The sequence below is a fragment of the Alosa alosa genome, chromosome 6 (assembly GCF_017589495.1).
Source record: "Alosa alosa isolate M-15738 ecotype Scorff River chromosome 6, AALO_Geno_1.1, whole genome shotgun sequence".
NCBI lineage: Eukaryota > Metazoa > Chordata > Actinopteri > Clupeiformes > Clupeidae > Alosa > Alosa alosa.
The window spans coordinates 28,059,646-28,078,126 of NC_063194.1; the positions used below are offsets into that span (position 1 = coordinate 28,059,646).

Consider the following 18,481-nt stretch of genomic DNA (forward strand, 5'->3'; position numbering starts at 1 on the left):
CCAGGCGAGGGGTGGAGGTGCTGATGGAGTGTGTGTGTGTGTGTGTGTGTGTGTGTGTTGGTAGGGTGAGGGGGATTGGATTAGGCATCGTGGTGGACACCCAAGATGCTTCCCTCAGGAGCGGCAGCCTCTGCAGCAGCAACGCTGAGTGCAATGGCAGGCAAGGCAGGCAGGCAAGGCAGGCAGGGACAGGCGCGGCGTTCGGAATAGCCCTGGAGGAGTGCCCAGCACTCCAAAATAGTACCCCGTGTAAACATGGCGATGTGGCGAGGCAAGGCAAGGGGAGGGGAGGACACCGGCCAGCGGAGCGTGCCAAGATTCCTCATACAGGAGGGAAGAAAAATATGTCAAAAAAAACAAGAGGGGGAGGAAGGGAGAGAGTTTGGTTGGAAGACAGAAAAAGCACACAGACAGAAACCACCTGCATATGCCTCTGTGTGAGAGTCTGATGCCGCTTCAGTCCCACTGCTTAATGCTGACTTGTCATTAAAAGACTGAAGGCAATGTGACAGGGATCTTCCTCGTCATTCCTAGCCTTTGGGCCAGTCATGACCACAATGACATGACAAACTCTTAAGGTGACATTAATGACCCTCAGCACCAAAGCTACATCCAAAAAAAATAAACAAACATCATCTATTATAGCAATCTTGCAATGTTGTCATGGCAATACCAAATGCAAGATGTTGCAATGCACTGTAGATGACTTTGACACTTTTGTTATCTGTGTGATAGTAGTACATAGATTGAAGATATGAAGTTGTTAAAATAAGTTGTGAAAATAAGCTTAAGAAACAAGCTCCTTCCTTTTTAATGGCGTTTTAGTGCTATACTGTCTACAATAAAAAGACTACATACAATTAGCTTCACTGCAACATTGTATTGCTTTCCACCGGTAAATACATGATATGACTCCGCAGCCCACATTGATACTCTTAAGAGATGATTACGTTTTCCATCTGAAAATGTCCAAAACGATTACTTCATGCTGACACACAAGTCGGGTTTCTTAAATGCAAGAATATGCAGCCGGCAAATACACAGAAAATACCCACGGAGTTCTACGTGGGCCTCCGCGAGCATACAGTAACGTTGGCACAGAACGGAAGAAGTGGGAGAATGGGAGGGGACCAAAGGAGGGGACAACTGCGTGGGCTGGCCGGTGTTCGGTTTCACCACTGAACACGTGACCGCAATGGCTGCTACTTTCCTATGAGCAACGCATCATTCTGCTGCCACTCCGCGCAAAAACGCATCAGCTGTCTCGCGTTGCCGGCTGCCAGCACAAGGGCGATTCTGCTCGGGAAAAGGAGCGCCGTGTTTCTCGCTCTCCCTCGGCTCTCATCCGGACAACACACGACCTTGAAGAAGGAGATCTCCGTGATCAAAATAGCTCCGGGTTGAACTTCCACCAACCAACACGTCGGTAGGAGGAGTCAACAGGTACTGGGGTTTCTATTCCTGTGACAATGCCATCGCCAGTGGCTTGACAGGTATATCGGAAGCCTCATAATTAATGCACTTTCATAGTCGGCGGGATTGCAACATTAACCATAATACAACCACTGGTTAAAATACTGTGGGGATTTAGTGCGTCATCCTGGTTCTGATTTCCCCTTTTACCGCGAAATAAACATATTTGCGGCTGTCCCGTTAGTTTTATAATGGGCTACAGCAGCAGGGTGTATCCTTGAAAAGATTTGTTAGGAGGAAAACTACGGTGTTTCTTCTTGACAGGGCATTTTTGCACTTCGAACATATAGACGTTGTATTCGTCATTCCATGAGATTAAATCTATATGTGTGGTGGATTTGTTGCTCTTCGAAGAAATACGCTGTGGCAGTGTCGGTCAGACAGACTCGGCGGGCAACAACCCTCAGCGATTCGTTTTGCAAGGTAACATCGCGTTGTTAAACTAGTGGTGCATTTAGCAAGTTGTTGCGTAGATATACCGTGCGTAAAATGCGTTCCTTCTGATCAACAATGTAAAATCTGTAGAAGGAGATTCCACAGTTTGCATAGTTGACAATTGTTTACAACTCAGATCAGAGCTTGCAACGGAAAAACCCCCAACTTGACTCGCCTTAGTTTTATGGTTCAGCTAGCTTCAAATACAGCAGACCTACATTCAATTGCCCAGAAGCAGCATTATCATTGAGCCATAACACAGGGCCAACAGTTTTGCAGGTTAACATTAAACCATGATGCTTATGAGTACCTTCATTACATTTTCTAAAAGATGGGCATTGGAGGTACTTATTTTTGCCAGGTCGTTGTATTATTGACAGGGATGTAGTGGTAAAATAAAAGGTGGGTAAACTATGAATTAATTCTGTGAACTCGTTGAGGTGGACAGCGCCATGCGTATCAGATTTTTAAAAAAGGCATTCAGAACATGTTTGATGATGGTGGAGGTTATTGTTCAATGTTTATAACAATACCAGTGGTATTACATGGTTCAGAGTGTTGATGAGTGTACATATTGTGAATGTAATACAGGGTGATTTTTGAATGTTAAAAGTTGCAATTGGTGAATAAACTCTTTTGAGAGGTAGATCAACTCTAATAAGAGGTGGATACACTCTATTTCTGAAATTTCAGAGGTGGATAAGCTGTGTTTACTTGAGTTTAGTTTAGTGGACTTGAGCCTCCACTACATCCCTGTTTATTGAGCAATAAGACTTAGGCTGTATCAAGGCTTGCACTTTAGCACCCATGGGTCAGCTCCTGCAACCTACAAAGACAATGCTCAGATAGTGATATTCTCCTATGAATTCACAGCCAACTATTGCATACTGTAGGTGACCCCTGTGCCGTGGGCTGAGAAAAGCAAACCAAAGTTTAGTTTTCCAAAAGTCGTAAACAGGAGTGTAGTGGTAGAACTCTACCCCACAGCCTGTCTCGTTGGCCCTTCCCTGCAGGCCTTCCTGGGTGGCAGTAAGCATCAATGTATGCTCTTTTTACGGTTTCCCTTGAAGCCTTCGGGTCATGGATGAAATTGGGTGACAAAGACGGAATTAGTGCCATATAGAAAGTCTGGCTTCCTTATTTTGCTGTAGCGAAGTGCTGTTTGAAGCCCTGCGGTCCGTTGTCTCGTCTTGTCTCGATGCGTCCGCTGTGCGGCTGGCCATCTTAAGGCCGCTTGTCCAGCCAGTAAGAGTAACTTATGTCTGGCTAGTTGATTGTTGCTTATACCCATTTTGACTTGCAGAATATCACATGCATTCATTGTATGTTAATTTGTTTACCTCAGGTAGGCTGCTGTTCATTATGACTAATTCGTAGGCATTTCATCCTAGCATCAGAACTGACAGTTTGGTACTGCAGAATAAAATTACAGGCACACATTAAGAGTTGTAATTTAGGGCAATAATTAAAAGTTGATCTACTTTTAAAATGTCTGATGGAGAAAACTAAACTCTGGATGACTGGCACATAAATTATGGTGTTTTCTGGAAGTATCCTGTCTGCATAGTAGATTATACAAGAAGGCCCGTTCTTCCTCTGTTCCTGCCGTCTCTCTATTGCACTGAGCATTTGGTCTGCTGTGTTGTAATAAGAGATGTAAGAGATGCTATCATAGCAACCCTCACACATGAGCACACACATGCTCTCCGCCGTTCTCTGTTCTCCTCTAAGGTGGCCTAGCCTAGCCTAGCCTGGGCACAATGTGATCTGTCTGCTCTGTTTGATCACATCCAAAGCGCTGTAGGAGTGCAACCTTTCATTACAGGTGCATGACATGTTACGCTGGCTCATATAGGAACAGACTGGAGATAACCAGACGTGTTCACTGTGGAGGCTTCATACCTATATGTTGTGTTTAATGGCGTCTCTGATCATATATGCTACAGCTACTGCCAGGTGTGTTGTGCATGTGGAATATGGGTTTCTACATGAGGAGAGTAGGACAGGGTGTTCTCCATTGCTGTAGGGTCCAATGCCCCCGTTTAGCATTTTACATGCAGCATGGGCTGAGATGGGAATATGATGGGAATGAGATGGGAATGAGATGTATGAGAGTCTGGCTCAAGGAGAGGAGCTCTGGGCTTGTATGTCCTATCTCTCTCTCTCTCTCTCTCTCTCTCTCTCTGTCTCTCTCTCGCTCTCTCCCTCTGTGTGTGTGTGTGTGTGTGTGTTACAGTCAACTCTGGGCCTCACAGTCTCAAAAACAAGGCTGATTGAATTAAGGAAAGGCCTTGTGATGTCACCCTTGCCATTTAGAAACAAAGTGTCGTTATTTGATGTTCTGAGCCAGTCATGCCACAGGCTGCCTGTGTGTGTGTGTGTGTGTGTGTGCGTGCGTGCGTGCGTGCGTGTGTGTGCACATGTCTGCGCAAGACTAAGAAAAAAAGAGAATTAGTGTGTGTCTACATGTGTCTGTGTACATCTATGTGGTGTTCTGTAGAATGTTATCTCACATGCAGTATTCCGATCCGTAAATGACTGTCTTTGGTGAGAGGACATTATTCATTATTAATGCAGAGAGCTCTCTCTGTGATGCTGCTATACATTTTTGATAATGGCCAAAAAATGGAAATGAATGACAGTTACGAAACAGCGCCTGTATTTGCGTGTTCCTTCCTCAGTCTCTGAAGAACTGGCAGACCATCGAGAGAGTGAGAACAGGAACCAGTGGTGCGAGTGAGTTCTGCGATAAAAATATGCAGTACGCTCTGTACCAGGTCACTCTCAGCCCCGCTGTACATACTTATTTCATTTACATCATCATTTACATTGAACTTGGTGGAAATAAACAGTTTAAAGAGTGTTTAAGAGATGGCTTCCCGTGGCGAGAGCAAGTTAAATATGTGCACTCAGTGTGGTGTGAACTGATTGATTGTCCTGAGACAAGCTGGGTCTTGCAGCTGAGTTTGCTGGGAAGGAAGCCTGGAAGTCTAAATTTGTCTCTTGCCGAGTGGGCTAGTCCCGCCCACTCCTTCATGTGCCTGATGACTTATGGGATGGATGTCAGGTGATGACGGGTACCACTACACACACACACACATATATACTTACCCACACACATATATACTTACCCACATGCTTACCCTCATATATGTTTATGCACATTAACACTCAGGCTCACAAACATTTGTGAATCATGTATGCGCATATGTGTGCACACACATTTATCACTCAGAAGCATAGTCACACCAACAATGGCTTACAGACACACACACACACACACACACATACACACACACACACATTGACCTATGCTCACCATTTAGGCTTGCAGAGCCTTCCCATACTTGAACACTTCACCACTCTCCCTTTTTAGCAGAATTCCTGTCATAACACCATAAGCAGTGTTTCTAACAATAGACAATGTGAGAGTGTCTCAGCATCTGCCATAGCCTTGTGTCTCTGATGGAGCAGGCAGGGCTAATACAACTTACTATAGTCTTGTTAAGAGCTATCTGGCCTGAGCACTATGCTATACATGGTGGACTAACAGTTATATACACATCCTGAATCTCAGGGAGAGTTCCCAGGGACAGCCTACTGAAATGCTTAGGACAAATTCTTTTTTTTTGCTTAACATAGCACTGGGGCATATATCTATAAACTCTTTTTTTATCAGCATATTTGGGGTTTTTTTCACAGCCAAACGCTTATAAGTTTATTTTGGAGTCGAGCACACCTGCTTCATCTGTTGACCGATAGGAAAGGTATTGTCGTCATCCACAGGTAAGTGCCCTTGAGCTAAGCACCTAACCCCTCCACATAGCACTGAAGCTATCGGCTGTGTGTGTGTGTGTGTGTGTGTGTGTGTGTGTGTGTCACTGTTCCTAGTGAGTGTGTGTTCACTCCTCACAGATGGGTGAAAATGTAGAGGTGAAATTAAAAAGCACACTAGCCAAATAAGTCATTCTGCTGAATTCTTTGTGAATTAGTGCAATTTGAGCTAAGTTTGCGTGTGTGGAATGCATTGATCCCTGGTGCAGTTCGTTCTTTGTTCCATTGACTATGCTTTTTGAAACAAAAACAGGCACATATAGCAAGCTTATACTCTAACTGCCTCCATTGTATTTACACATGAAAGTACATTCTTAAGCCTAATTAGTCCGTGTAATGCTGTTGATAATAGCTTTCACTGTCAGTATTCCACATGTGGCGCACATATGCTAAGCCTTGTCCCATTGGACAGTTGGTCATGTTCAAGTTTTTTATGACTCCATAAAACAATCAGCCCTAAAGACTGCTCCATAAATCACGATATCTACTGTACATCCCGGTAGAAGAGAGTCTGTCGCCGTGGGTCCTCTCAGGGCCTAGAGCTGTGGGGATCCATAGAGTCCACCCACATGAGTGGACACGTCTGGCCCTGCTGGTATGGAACTTTGCATAGTTCCTGTTGGATGTTGCAAGACTGTTATCTGAACGCCGCCTTGTTCACTCAACCAAGAATGGTAATGATAGATAGTCTCTTGTGATATTGCATGACACTGGCCTTTTTGTGTGTATGTCATGCCACCGTGACCATAGATGGGACTTTAAAAAAAAAAAAAAAAAACAACAAAACAATGCCTGCCATGTTCATAAGGTCGTCTTTACAGTCTCGGCTTAATCCAAAACAAATCACAGCAGATGCCATTCACAAATATCTGCCATAGTTGGTGAAACCGCTTTATCAACATTGTTTACTCAGCTTTGTTGGAGCCCTCCTCCTTTTCAGATGGCCACACTGAGGTGTGCTCTAATCTCAACAACGCCATCACTAGAGGTGCTACTGCTGCTTGCATGCTGTGGTGTAATAAGACAATAACATGAAAACACAAAAAATGGATGTATTTGTAGTAACTGTATAGTAATAACAAGAGTGAATGTATTACATTCTCAGTGGAAATGCACATTTGTTTGTTGTTTCTTAGGCAATACGGTCTGTATGCTTATGCATCACGTACAGTAGACACGTAACATTATCGTAATTTCCCAACTATTAAAGGTGCCATGTGTAATGTCCGGCAAAAAATCAATTCATACTCCACATTCCATAAAAGATGGGGGCAGTATACCTTCAGAAAGTTAGTTGGTCTACCCTAGAGTAACAACCGAGACACGTGTATTGCAGTTTGGCTGGCGGTTATGTTGCCCGCATACCGCCTCCCATGGCCGAAACTGGTATTATGACACCTGTCGGGCTGTGGCTAGTAATTTAGCATGCTAATTCAGGTTGATATCTCTGCAGCACTATACCTTGTCATTTTTTTAATGACATCATCGCCCTTATTTCTTCTCATTCTTTTGATGCGTGTAGCTCATTTTTTGGATATTTTTACCTCAATTCTTACACATGGCACCTTTAACCGACGTTTATATATTGATTTAGCTACATTTCTTCAGCTCTGAGGTTCATACGCAGGTACGGGAAGTACATGGAAATACATTTATTTTTCTTCTTCTTCTTTGTAATTACATCACAATCTGATTTGGATTCATAATAAAATAATGTTTAAATATAGCTGCAAGCAGCAATGAGAGGGCCAAGCAGATAAGCAGTGGAGCAGGAGTTGGGATTGGATTGGATTGGACTGGACTTGACTGTGTTGTGTTAAATTGGATTGGATTGGACTTGATTGGATTGGATTGCACTGGACTGGACTGGATTCAAAGGTCACCGAATGTATTGTGTGTCTTCAAAATGTACTCCTAAGTCCACATACAAAGTTTGGTTTAAATCGTGAAAGTGTTTATAATTATAGCACCCCTACTGGTGAAAGGTCACCAAAATAATTGTGCAGTCTCAATACGGGGTCATGACTCCACATACCAAGTTTAGTTTCAATCGGTGAAAGTGTTAATAAATATAGCACCCCTAGTGGTCAAAGCACACCAAATTAATTTGGCATCCTCAGGATGTAGTCCCAAGTCCACATACCAAGTTTGCTTGCGATAGGTGAAAGTGCTAATCATACCGCCCCTAGTGGTCAAACATCACCAAATGTATTGTGGGTCCTTAGGATGTGTTCACGAATCAACGTACCAAGTTTGGTGTCAATACGAGAAAGTCTTCCTAATTATAGCGCCCCTAGTGGTCAAAGTACACCAAATGTATTGTGCGTCCTCAGGATCGGGTCCCGAGTCCATATACCAAATTTGGTTTTGATACGTAAAGGTGTTACTGAGATATGAGCTAATTTCCTGTATCTCTAGCGCCCCCCTAGTGGTCGAAGATCACCAAATGTATTGTGTGTCCTCAGGATTGGGTTCCAAGTCCATATACCAAGTTTGATTTCCATATGTGTAAGCATTGCTGAGATATGAGCCTACTTCCTGTGATTATAGCGCCACACAGTGGTCAAAATTTACCAAATTTTTTGAGCTTCCTTCTAATTGCGTCCTGAGCCCATGTAACAAGTTTGGTTTTGATATGTGAAAGCATTGCTGAGATATCCCTTCACTTCCTGTTTGGTGGCTTTGCCGCCAATTTTGATTGGCTGTTACAGGCAAACAGTTTTAGGTTTGAAGGTTTAGGTTTGAAAAAGAGATAACTTTTTTGAGGCTTGGACTGAAGATTTTGTGTGTCAAGATTGGTGTCAATCGGACAAATTTTGTGACTTGTGAAAACTTTTAGGTGTTTTTGATTAAATCCAATATGGCGGCTGGATCAATTACGTTGACGTCACAAATTCACATCTGTCGGACTTAGGACCTCCCACAGTATTAACAATCACCATTAGTAAGTTTTAATTCCAAACACAACACCCGTTACAGGCCAAAAGGTAATTTTGCTAATTATAGCGCCACCCTTTAGGTCAAAAGTCATGATATGTATTGAGCCTCCTCCTTATTTGGTCCTGACCCCATGTACCGAATTTGGTTTTGATACGTGAAAGCTTTGCTGAGATATCCCTTCACTTCCTGTTTGGTGGCTTCGCCACCAAATTTGATTGGCTGTTACAGGCGAACGGTTTTAGGTTTGAAGACAAAAATGGATAACTTTTTTGAGGCTTGGACTGAAGATTATGGGTGTCAAGTTTGGTGTCAATCGGACAAACTTTGTGACCTGTGAAAACTTTTAGGTGTTTTTGATTAAATCCAATATGGCGGAAAATCCATCATGGCGGAAAATGATGTCATAGGATGCGTTGAACTCAGCTTGGTCCAAAGATTCCAACGATACCTCATATTTGACAATCAGGCCAACGGGTCAAAAGTTACTTGCATGAACGCACGTCCAACTTTGGCCTGTTGGTGGCATTAGAGTGCTCGAGGTGCCGACTTGAAACTTGGTGAAATTAATCATAGGACTGTGCCTAATTTGTGTGCCAAGGAAATACAGTGCATGAAAATGCAAAAAATATGATGTAAAATATCATACAGAGTAAAAACAAACTATATTGGTTGCTAGGTAGATGAGGTTTAATATTGTTAGAATGACTGAACAGTTAAATAGGTGGATAGTTTAATTGGTAAATTATTTGCTAGGTAGATGAGGTTTAATATAGTTGGAATGACTGAACAGTTAAATAGGTGGATAGTTTAAATGGTTAAATTATTTGCTAGGTACATGAGCTTTAATATAGGTGGATAGTTTAAATGGTTAAATTATTTGCTAGGTACATGAGGTTTAATATAGTTGGAATGACTGAACAGTTGAAACAGTTGAACATGATCTGTAGTCTTAAGGCGAGACACTACAGGTGAATAGGGTAAACTTTTTAACAAGCAGATATCACTATGAAACTTACCCAGTTGATTACTTACATTAATATGAGAAAAAAATGTATTAGAAGTTTTCTGTAATTTAATGTTTGCATATGCAAATTAGGCATTATCTAATTAAATATGCGCTAATTTGTATTTTAAAGCAAGAAACCTGAGCATTGGATACAGCCAGGTTCAAAATTATGTTTTCATTGTGTTCAGATAATAGATGTTGAAAAATTTGCAGAGGGATTTATGAATATCTATTTTAGTTATCCTGTAAATCAGAATATGATGTCAATAGCCCTAAAAAATCGATTTTTGCCATGTTTTTAGGCATAAAATGTCATGTAAGTCAGGCTAGGAATAATATATCAAACCCCTCTGTAAAAATCTTCGAAATATAGTTAGGCATAAGTCTAGAAAGTTTGGTGTATGTAAGTGCTTCTGAAGTGGCGTTTTCTTGCTCAGAGTGGGAGAGGAAACTCGTTTTGAGAAAACAGCCTTGAAAGACAGCCAATGAGATTCCGTTCTCAGCCTAGACTCATCTTTGAACTTTCGCGATTGGTTGCTGATACAAAGGAAGTGTCCATATATGGATCACATAGCGTGATACAGGAAAAACAGAGCTTTCCAACGGTACTACACACAATATGTTTTGGGTCAGAGTCGCGGGAGTGCATGCAAGGTTAGAATGCTAACTTTCGCTGAATTTAGGATAAATATACAGGCGCGAGTAGACACAATATAATTAAATAAACACCTAAATGTGTAAATCGGATTTTTTTTTGTTGTAGTAGTGTGATAGAATACATGCTAAGGTAACAGACTAGCTCAAAATCTCGAAATTGACCAGTGCATGAAAAAACAATGTTTTCACCTGCCGTGTCTCGCCTTAAGAGAATGAGACTGTATGCTTAAAGCCTGAGAAACTGACAGTTGATGCAGGTGTTCTGGCCACCTGGCACACGATTCTAATTGCTGTGATGTCATAAAGGCCAATGTAGTTTTTAATTAATAATTTAATCAATCAATCAATCAGCTTATCTGGCTCTTTGATGGGGCTTAGTTGAGCAGCTGGAAGTTGATACAGGTGCAAATCAAGTTAATTAGCCCATTGTGATGTCATCAGCCCAATGTTAAGTGTATGGGGAAATTTTGAGTAGTTTTTAATAAATAGTTTAAAAAGTATAAAAGTTACAAAGATGAAAAATACAAAGCCCAGATGTCCTAAGTAAGACCTACGTAACATTGTTTGAATGAAGTTTCTACGTTAAACGGTTGAAGCTGCATTAATTGCGTTAGAAGAAGAAGAAGAAGAAGAAGAAGAAGCAGAAGAAGCCTAGGAAGAACAGTACAGTGTATTTTCATGCACTGTAATAATAGGAAAACGTAGAAACACAATGGGTGCCTTCGCAGCTTCGCTGCTTGGCCCCCAATAATTTGTGGTTAATTCACAGGTGCGGTTACTACACTTTTTTAAATTATTATTTGCATAAAACACTGTCCTGTGGTTTATAAACAATGTGGTGAATACTCAGGAAATTACTGTGAAACTGAAAAGAGGAACATCCAGTGTAATATTAGTATCCCACTGATGCTCCTTGCTTGAGAAGCAGTATTGAAAACTGGTGAAACACCTCTTGGGAGACCTTGCTGACCTTCCATGTGGATTCACTGGTTTTGAATGTAAACACTGTACAGTTTGCCAATGTTGTCTTGGCAGAGACCTGCTTTGTTTTGAATTTCAAATGAAATCAATCAGTCAATCGATGTGCAAACATATTACCACACACACAGTGCAAACATTTGAAGAAGGGGGATGAAAAGTGGTCAATTCAACGGTCGTAGTTGTGTTAGAATAGCACAACTGTGTGGCCTTGTGTAAATAAATCCAGTTTACTAAGTTAGCTACAGGCATCTATCACAGGACACTGCTGTTCCTGGTTATTGACATTTTTTTTAAATTAAACATGGCCATGTAAAACATAGTTTTGTCCATGTCTTGTTTTTATGTGATATATTCTCCAGTTAAAGGTTTGGTTTGTCAAGTATGAAATCCTAGTTATTTCCAGTTCCTGGTCTGTCCTTAGGCTGTCTGCTTTTCCTTGCTTTACTGTAGTGTACCAGAAATGTTTATACACACACACACACACACACACACACTGCAGTCCAGGGTCAGTTGTAAAGATAAAGTTGTAAAGAACCTGGCTCAATGTAGGTGACACTGTCCTCTGACATTTTCTTTACGATCTGCTCCGACCCTGTTGACATTGTGGCCCCTAATTGAGTACATTCCAGATATGTTTTAATCTGGCTCCAGATTTTAATCCTGTTAATCCTGTGTGTGCAAGAAAAAGGACATGTAGGTTTACACAGTGAGTGACGAGAATAAATGAGAAACTTTTGATTTTGTCAGGATATTGTACATATCTGTTTCTGTTCCATATCTGAGAGGCAGATCAGCCCATCATTCTCCATATGATGTGGATAGGCCTCATTAATCTGGACAGCCATTTTGAACATCTTGAGTTTTCGCTGGTCTCACCAAAACACCATCAGGAAAGTAGCTTTGCATCGGCTCGTTTATTACGCTCACTGTATTGGTGTGTTGAATATGTTCACTTCAGATAGCCACAACTTTCCGTTTGCTTTCAAAGGCAAAATCTATAATTCTTGTTAACGTTTGTTGCCCGTTCCATGTTGATTGATTGGATGCGTCGTTTATATGTATAAATGCACAGCTTGGTGACTATATGGAACAATTAGATGAATTTAAAGACAGACAGACAGAATTGTTTGACATACACATACAGTGCAACCAGAAAGTTTTCAGACTCTTTCAAGTTTTCCACATTTTGTTATTTTTCAGACTGATCTTTAAATGAATTAATTTTTTTTATCATCAATCTACACACAATACTCCAACATGCCACAAAAAAGCAGGAGTGTTTAGTGAATTTATAAAAAATAAAAGACTGAAATATTCCATTTACATAAGTATTCAGACCCTTTGTTATGATGCTTGCAATTGAGCTCTGGTGCATCCTACTTCTATCAATGGTCCTTGAGATGCTTCTACAACTTGATTGGAGTCCACCTGTGCCTAAATGAATTCACTCGACATTATTAGGAGAGGATGTGCTCTTAGGTTTATTAGAAAAAAAGGAATTGAATCCATTTTAAGATAAAAAAAAAAAAATAACAAAATGCTGAAAACTTTCCGATTGCACTGAACATAACAAGGAAAAACACTCAACCCTTCAGGATGGAAACACAAAGGGCTAGTTCCACGAAAGGCTCTCATTGCGCTTCTTTGTCTTCCACTGGAGCATTAACTGTGTTGTAACGGCATGTGATATTCTGCTCCTTACATCTTCACTCCCACACTGAATATCTTGTTTGCCCAATAATAACAATTTTAACACACGCATAAATCCTTCTTTATCGTAACGTGGTGATTCACTAGGTACAACACCCAACCGGGTCCGTGTAGACACTAATTACATTAACAATAGTGGCAGGTTCAAACACACCTGGCTCCAACAGAAACTGACGAGCACGCATTGACAGCCTCTCGTGCAAGTAGCCTATTGTGTGTCTATCCACCAGATTTCAGATAGCAGACAGGGAACTGACACTGTGATGCAGTATGCATGTAATGAGATGCTGCTATGGTTGAGGATGTGCCATGCAGGCAAAAAGTGAAAAGGTAGCCAGCTTGTGTCGACGTTGTGTAAACCTCCCTCCCAACGCCTTAAAAGACATGCTGGTGAAAGAGCTAGCAGCCTGGGCTTTTAACTCAATTGCTAGCACACTGGAGTCCCGCTCCAAGGTGCTGCTGTTTGTGGGTTTGAGTCTGGGGCGAGTGCAGTTCTGAGTGCCGCACGGTCAACACAGCGCAGGTTACATAAACAGCAACAGAAAATGAACTAAACAAATGTTTAATGCTTATATACAAATACTAAAATGATTGCCCAAAGAAGTGTATTGAGAATGAGACGGGTGGCCTCGCGCTGCCCGCCCGCCTGCCTGCATGTCCAGAGAAAGAGGAAGTTGGAGGCTGCTCCTCCTGCTCTTCTTCCTGCCTTTGGAGACTCGCTCGCTCGCTCATGCGCAGACCATTCCCAGCAAAACAAATGATGTGCCAGCGTCAGTTTGTCAAAAATCTGCTCCCCATATGGCCCCAGTTTAGGCCTAATGTAGAGAAATGGATTGAGTGTCGCGGCTGTCCAGCTGTCGGTGTTTTCGGTGGGCCGTGGCGGCAGAGGCAAGAGCATCTGGGCTTAAATACTTACCGACGGACGGAAAGCGCTAGTGGTAGCAGCGGGTCACGAAAACACACAAAGCGCTCCGTGACACTTTGTGCAAAGTGTACGACCTGCGGTGTGTGACTTACAGCGGGCCTTACCAGCCGCTAGGCTCTCATCTACATGAAGCGGCCGAGAGGTCCCTTATCTGAGCAGCGCCAGATTTCGGGGAGGCCAGTAGATGTCTCATCGCTACTAGCGGACAGAGCTCTTCCAGCAGACAGTGCTCTTGTGGCGTGCTGACTCATCCTGATTGAAAACAGGAAGTAGTGCTGAGCTACTGAGAGTGTTGGGAGGAAATGGCACCTCGGCCAGCTCTGCTGAGGGCATGCGAGGTGTTGGCAGGGTGCCGTCCTCTCGGTGTTATGTTAGGTCGTGTCTTAGAATCTAGGGGACACGTTGACCTTCCGCTTTAGGCCTCTGAAGTGACAGAGCAAACACACAGATGGAAGTGGTAAATGTTAGCAGTGGGGATTGGTGCCACTGACAAACATGGTCTTTTTCCCTGTGACTATGTAAGCAGATGGTAAACATTTTTTAAAAGGGGTTTTTGCTCATTGCCTCTCAGTTGATTAACGTCTGAAACACTGTCACCATTCCACAGGAATGTCAGAGTCATGCCAGCAGTGTAGCACACATGGCTGAGATTGAGCAGACCTTGTCTGTGCAGCTGGAAGACCAACACACACCAACACAAAGGAAGGGCACAAGCAAGCTAGCTAGCACCAGCAGAGCTAACGTTAGCTAGATAGAGCTATCTGAGCAGATGGAAGACGCAGATGTGCGGAGGGGAGGAAGAGCTAAGTGCTAGTGTTAGCACTAGCGGCGCTGTAGCTGGCCGGCCTGCCTGCCTGCCTGCCTGGTTGCCTGCCTGGCCGCTTGGCTGGCTAGCTGAGCCGTGGCAGGAGACAGATGGGCCGAGGTAAATTAAACAAGCCGTCGCCTCCCGCTCCTCCCCGCCACAGTGACAGCCGCCGCCACAGCCTTGCGCCGTCATTATTTAACGGCCGGCATTAATGGGGTCTGCCCGCCTGGCTGCCCGCAGTCCTCCCACACACTGGGGAAAGGGGTGGAGAGAGAGAGAGAGGGAGAGAGAGAGCGGAGGAGGGAAAAAGCAATATAGGGGAATGATAAATAGAGTAATAGAGCAGAAGCAATGGAGGCCAGAAAAAAAAAACAGAAGTAGGAGAAAAAGAGAGAGAGGGGGGTGGTGGTTCTGGATGATGGAAACATTGCCAGGCATCCTTGTAAGAAAGCCAAGTGTGCTGATATTTCCCTGTTGTGATCTCTCTCTCTTTCTTTTTGTCTCTCTCTCTCTTCCTCTTTAGATCGCTCTCTCTCTGGGTTTTGTTTAAACGTGTGCTATAGACTATTTGTATTGCCTCAGTCTTAGTATGACTTACTGTGTATCATTTCACCTGATAACCTGAATACACCCACACACAAACACACACACACACACACACATACACATTCTGTGAAGTCCGTTCCTGAAGAGCAGCAATGGGAGGATGGTCATCATTATTCATTCTTACCCAGTTAATCCTCCTGGATCGCTGGAGCGTGTGGATCCAGATTAGCCCACCAGGCTCTTTGTTCGTACGATACGATGCCCTCGATGCCCATTAAGCGGCGCCGGGGGCAGTGGCCTGTGCCTGGATGCCCTCGGAGGACCGCCGTGCTCTCTGCCCCCCTCTCGTCTCCTCCTTACGCCGATTGGATTGGTCATAAACCTCGGGAGGATCACCGCTAATCACCAATCAGGCTCAGCGGATTGATGCAGACCCGGCGACCTGTAGTTGGAGGCAAGCCAGGACACACGCAGGAGAGGGGAGAGGGAGAGAGAGAGGGAGAGAGGGATGGAGAGAATAAATTATTGTAGTGGGACTCTGAGAGGTACTGAGAATAGAGAGATGAAAAGGATAAGTATAAGTATACTCTGGAAATTTGGTCTCTGCATTTATCACAATCCGTGAATTAGTGAAACACACTCAGCACACACACAGTGAGGTGAAGCACGCACTAATACCGGCGCAGTGAGCTGCCTGCAACAACAGCGGCGCTCAGGGAGCAGTGAGGGGTTAGGTGCCTTGCTCAAGGGCACTTCAGCCATGCCTACTGGTCGGGGTTCGAACCGGCAACCCTCCAGTTACAGGTCCGAAGTGCTAACCAGTAGGCCACGGCTGCCCTGAAAAGGTTGCAAGTGAAAGACAGATTACTTCTAGCCTTCTTACATTTGAGAGAGGGCGTGAGCATATATTTATGTATGCATTAAACACATGAATATGCTTTAAATAAGAGATTTTTGAGTGGTGTATTCATTTTTCTTATTCAAAGATAGATGTGATAAACATAAGGTTTTACTCCCCATCGACACATCTTTGTGACTCACTTCAAAAGTGAAAGCACTAGCAAAAACATTCTAAGAATGATAGAAAAAGATAGATATCCTGACAGGCAGATGTCCAAAAAGTGAGAAAATAGATACAAGAATATAGTTCATATGTCAGCTAAAATAACATGAGAGGACTGCATTCAGTAGAAGATGTGTGACAAGGCCATTGATGACATTAACTCTGTGGTTCCCGGCTCCCTGACCTCGCTGTGGTCTTATAGATAGACTCCAGATACAGTATGTGTTAATCAGGTTCCAGTTGTAGTTCATCTTCCTATACAAGAGTACATGACTGAGCCATATGGCTTCACTCTGCATGGACATATTTGGTGACCCACCATACGCTTTAAGCAGGCTTAGAGTCTAGGCCGTTATTACAATCACAAACACCCATCAACATTGACATACTTTTCATAAAGCACTATGAGGTTTACGAAATGTCCAGTCAATCATGTGCTTTGTGTGTGTGTGTGCATGTGTGTGTGTGTGCGTGCGTGCCGTGCATGCCTATGTGTGTGTGCCTGTATGTGTGTGTGTGCCTGTATGTGTGTGTGTGTGTGTGTGCTACAGATGTGTGGCTTTCTGCATGTGTTTGAAGTTGGGGGCGGGTGAAGAGGAGCAGCCGTCTGTTTGAACATGTTACTCAAGCTGGGCTGAGTGACATACAGAAAGATGTCTGTTTGAGCTGCCCCCACCGTACACCCCTCCCCACCCCCTTTGAACCCGACCGACGGTGGCGCAGCAGTTCAAAGGGTCCCTCCACTTGCCCTGCGCGGGCCGACTGTAAAGGGCGCAGATAGCGGGGCGTAAATCTCCGGCCCGAGCGCCACTGCGCTCTCTCCCACCGTCCCTCGCTGCAGACATTTATGGGCTCTGCTGCGCATCGGACGCTCGCCCGAAAAACACGGTGGAATTTCGCCCTCCCTCCACGGCCCTCGTATAACGAGCGCACAGAACGAGCCTTTAACCTCTGCTGACCCCTCTGAGTTTCTTCCCAGCAGTGTCCATTCTTGGTGTGTCGGCCATCCATCACACAGTGGAGGTTCCCCATGGCTCAGACTTCAGACGTTGCTGAGAGAAACCATGACGACCACAGACAATTAAATGAAGCGAATTAACGGAGGAGAGAGACACACACACACACACACAAGAGAGAGAGAGAGAGAGAGACACACACACACATACAGAGAGAGAGAGAGAGAGAGATGCAGCTGGAATCCAAGTTTTGAAATGACTAAGGGATGATTGCTTGATAGCTTCATAACCAACAATAACATCCCATTTTTTATTTTCATTTCATACAGAAAAGAAGGGATGTCTGAATTCTGGATTACTTGGAAGAACAAATTGCACAATGTTTCATTGACAGCACAAAAAAAAAGTTTTAATTTCTAAGGAATTGCAGCTTATTCCTTAAATCCACCACACCAATTATTGGTCAAGATTTAGCTCTTTATACCATCAATAGTGTATGTCCAAGAAAATCACTGGACTGCTTATCAAAAGTCTTTCTGCAGCCAGAATTCAACAACTCTCTACCTCAATCAGCACAATGGACACGCCATAGCACGTGTCCTCAGAACCCTCCCACCTTCCAGGAAAGATCCCTCAGCATGAGTGAAAGAGGTGGGAGAAGCAGTGAAAGAAGTCTTTAGCACACTTTTGAAGCGGGGCTTTTCTTGTTGTGATTGGCAGGTGTTTAAGTGCCCTGATGTGATCCAGGCTTAAGCCTTTGAGGAGACTGCCTCCAGACAGTTTTTTCCCCATTCTACCACTTCAGAGCTTCTTTGGCACCATTAACGTCAAGCCTGGAGGGAGCCTTATCACTGTTTGTGTATGTGTGTGTGTTTGTGTTTGTGTACGTATTTTAATGTGTTGTGTGTGTTATATATAATGTATATGTGTGCGCTTGTGTTTGTGTGTCTGTGTGTGTCAATGTGTCTGTGTGTCTGTATGTGCGTGCGCAGATGGCTGTGTGTGTTTGTGTCTGTTTGTGAGTGTTCATCGGGATGAATCATCCTGTTTTTGCTCGGATGAGATGTGCCCTCCTTTTGCCTCAAAACTTTTTTCCCTTCCACAAAGAGCTGAACAGAGCACAAGCACTGTCTGCTGAATCTAGCAC

The 18,481-nt window shown here is 43.5% G+C and overlaps 1 protein-coding gene across 1 annotated transcript in view; it reads left to right on the plus strand.

The window, feature by feature from the left end:
- Window positions 1-1,211: 1,211 nt before the first annotated feature.
- The window catches only part of rarab (retinoic acid receptor, alpha b), a gene marked incomplete at its 3' end in the record, with an annotated part of 148,226 nt that continues 130,956 nt past the window's right edge, over window positions 1,212-18,481 (plus strand). The window contains exon 1 of the mRNA XM_048245494.1: window positions 1,212-1,443. The remainder of the gene's footprint in view (window positions 1,444-18,481) is intronic.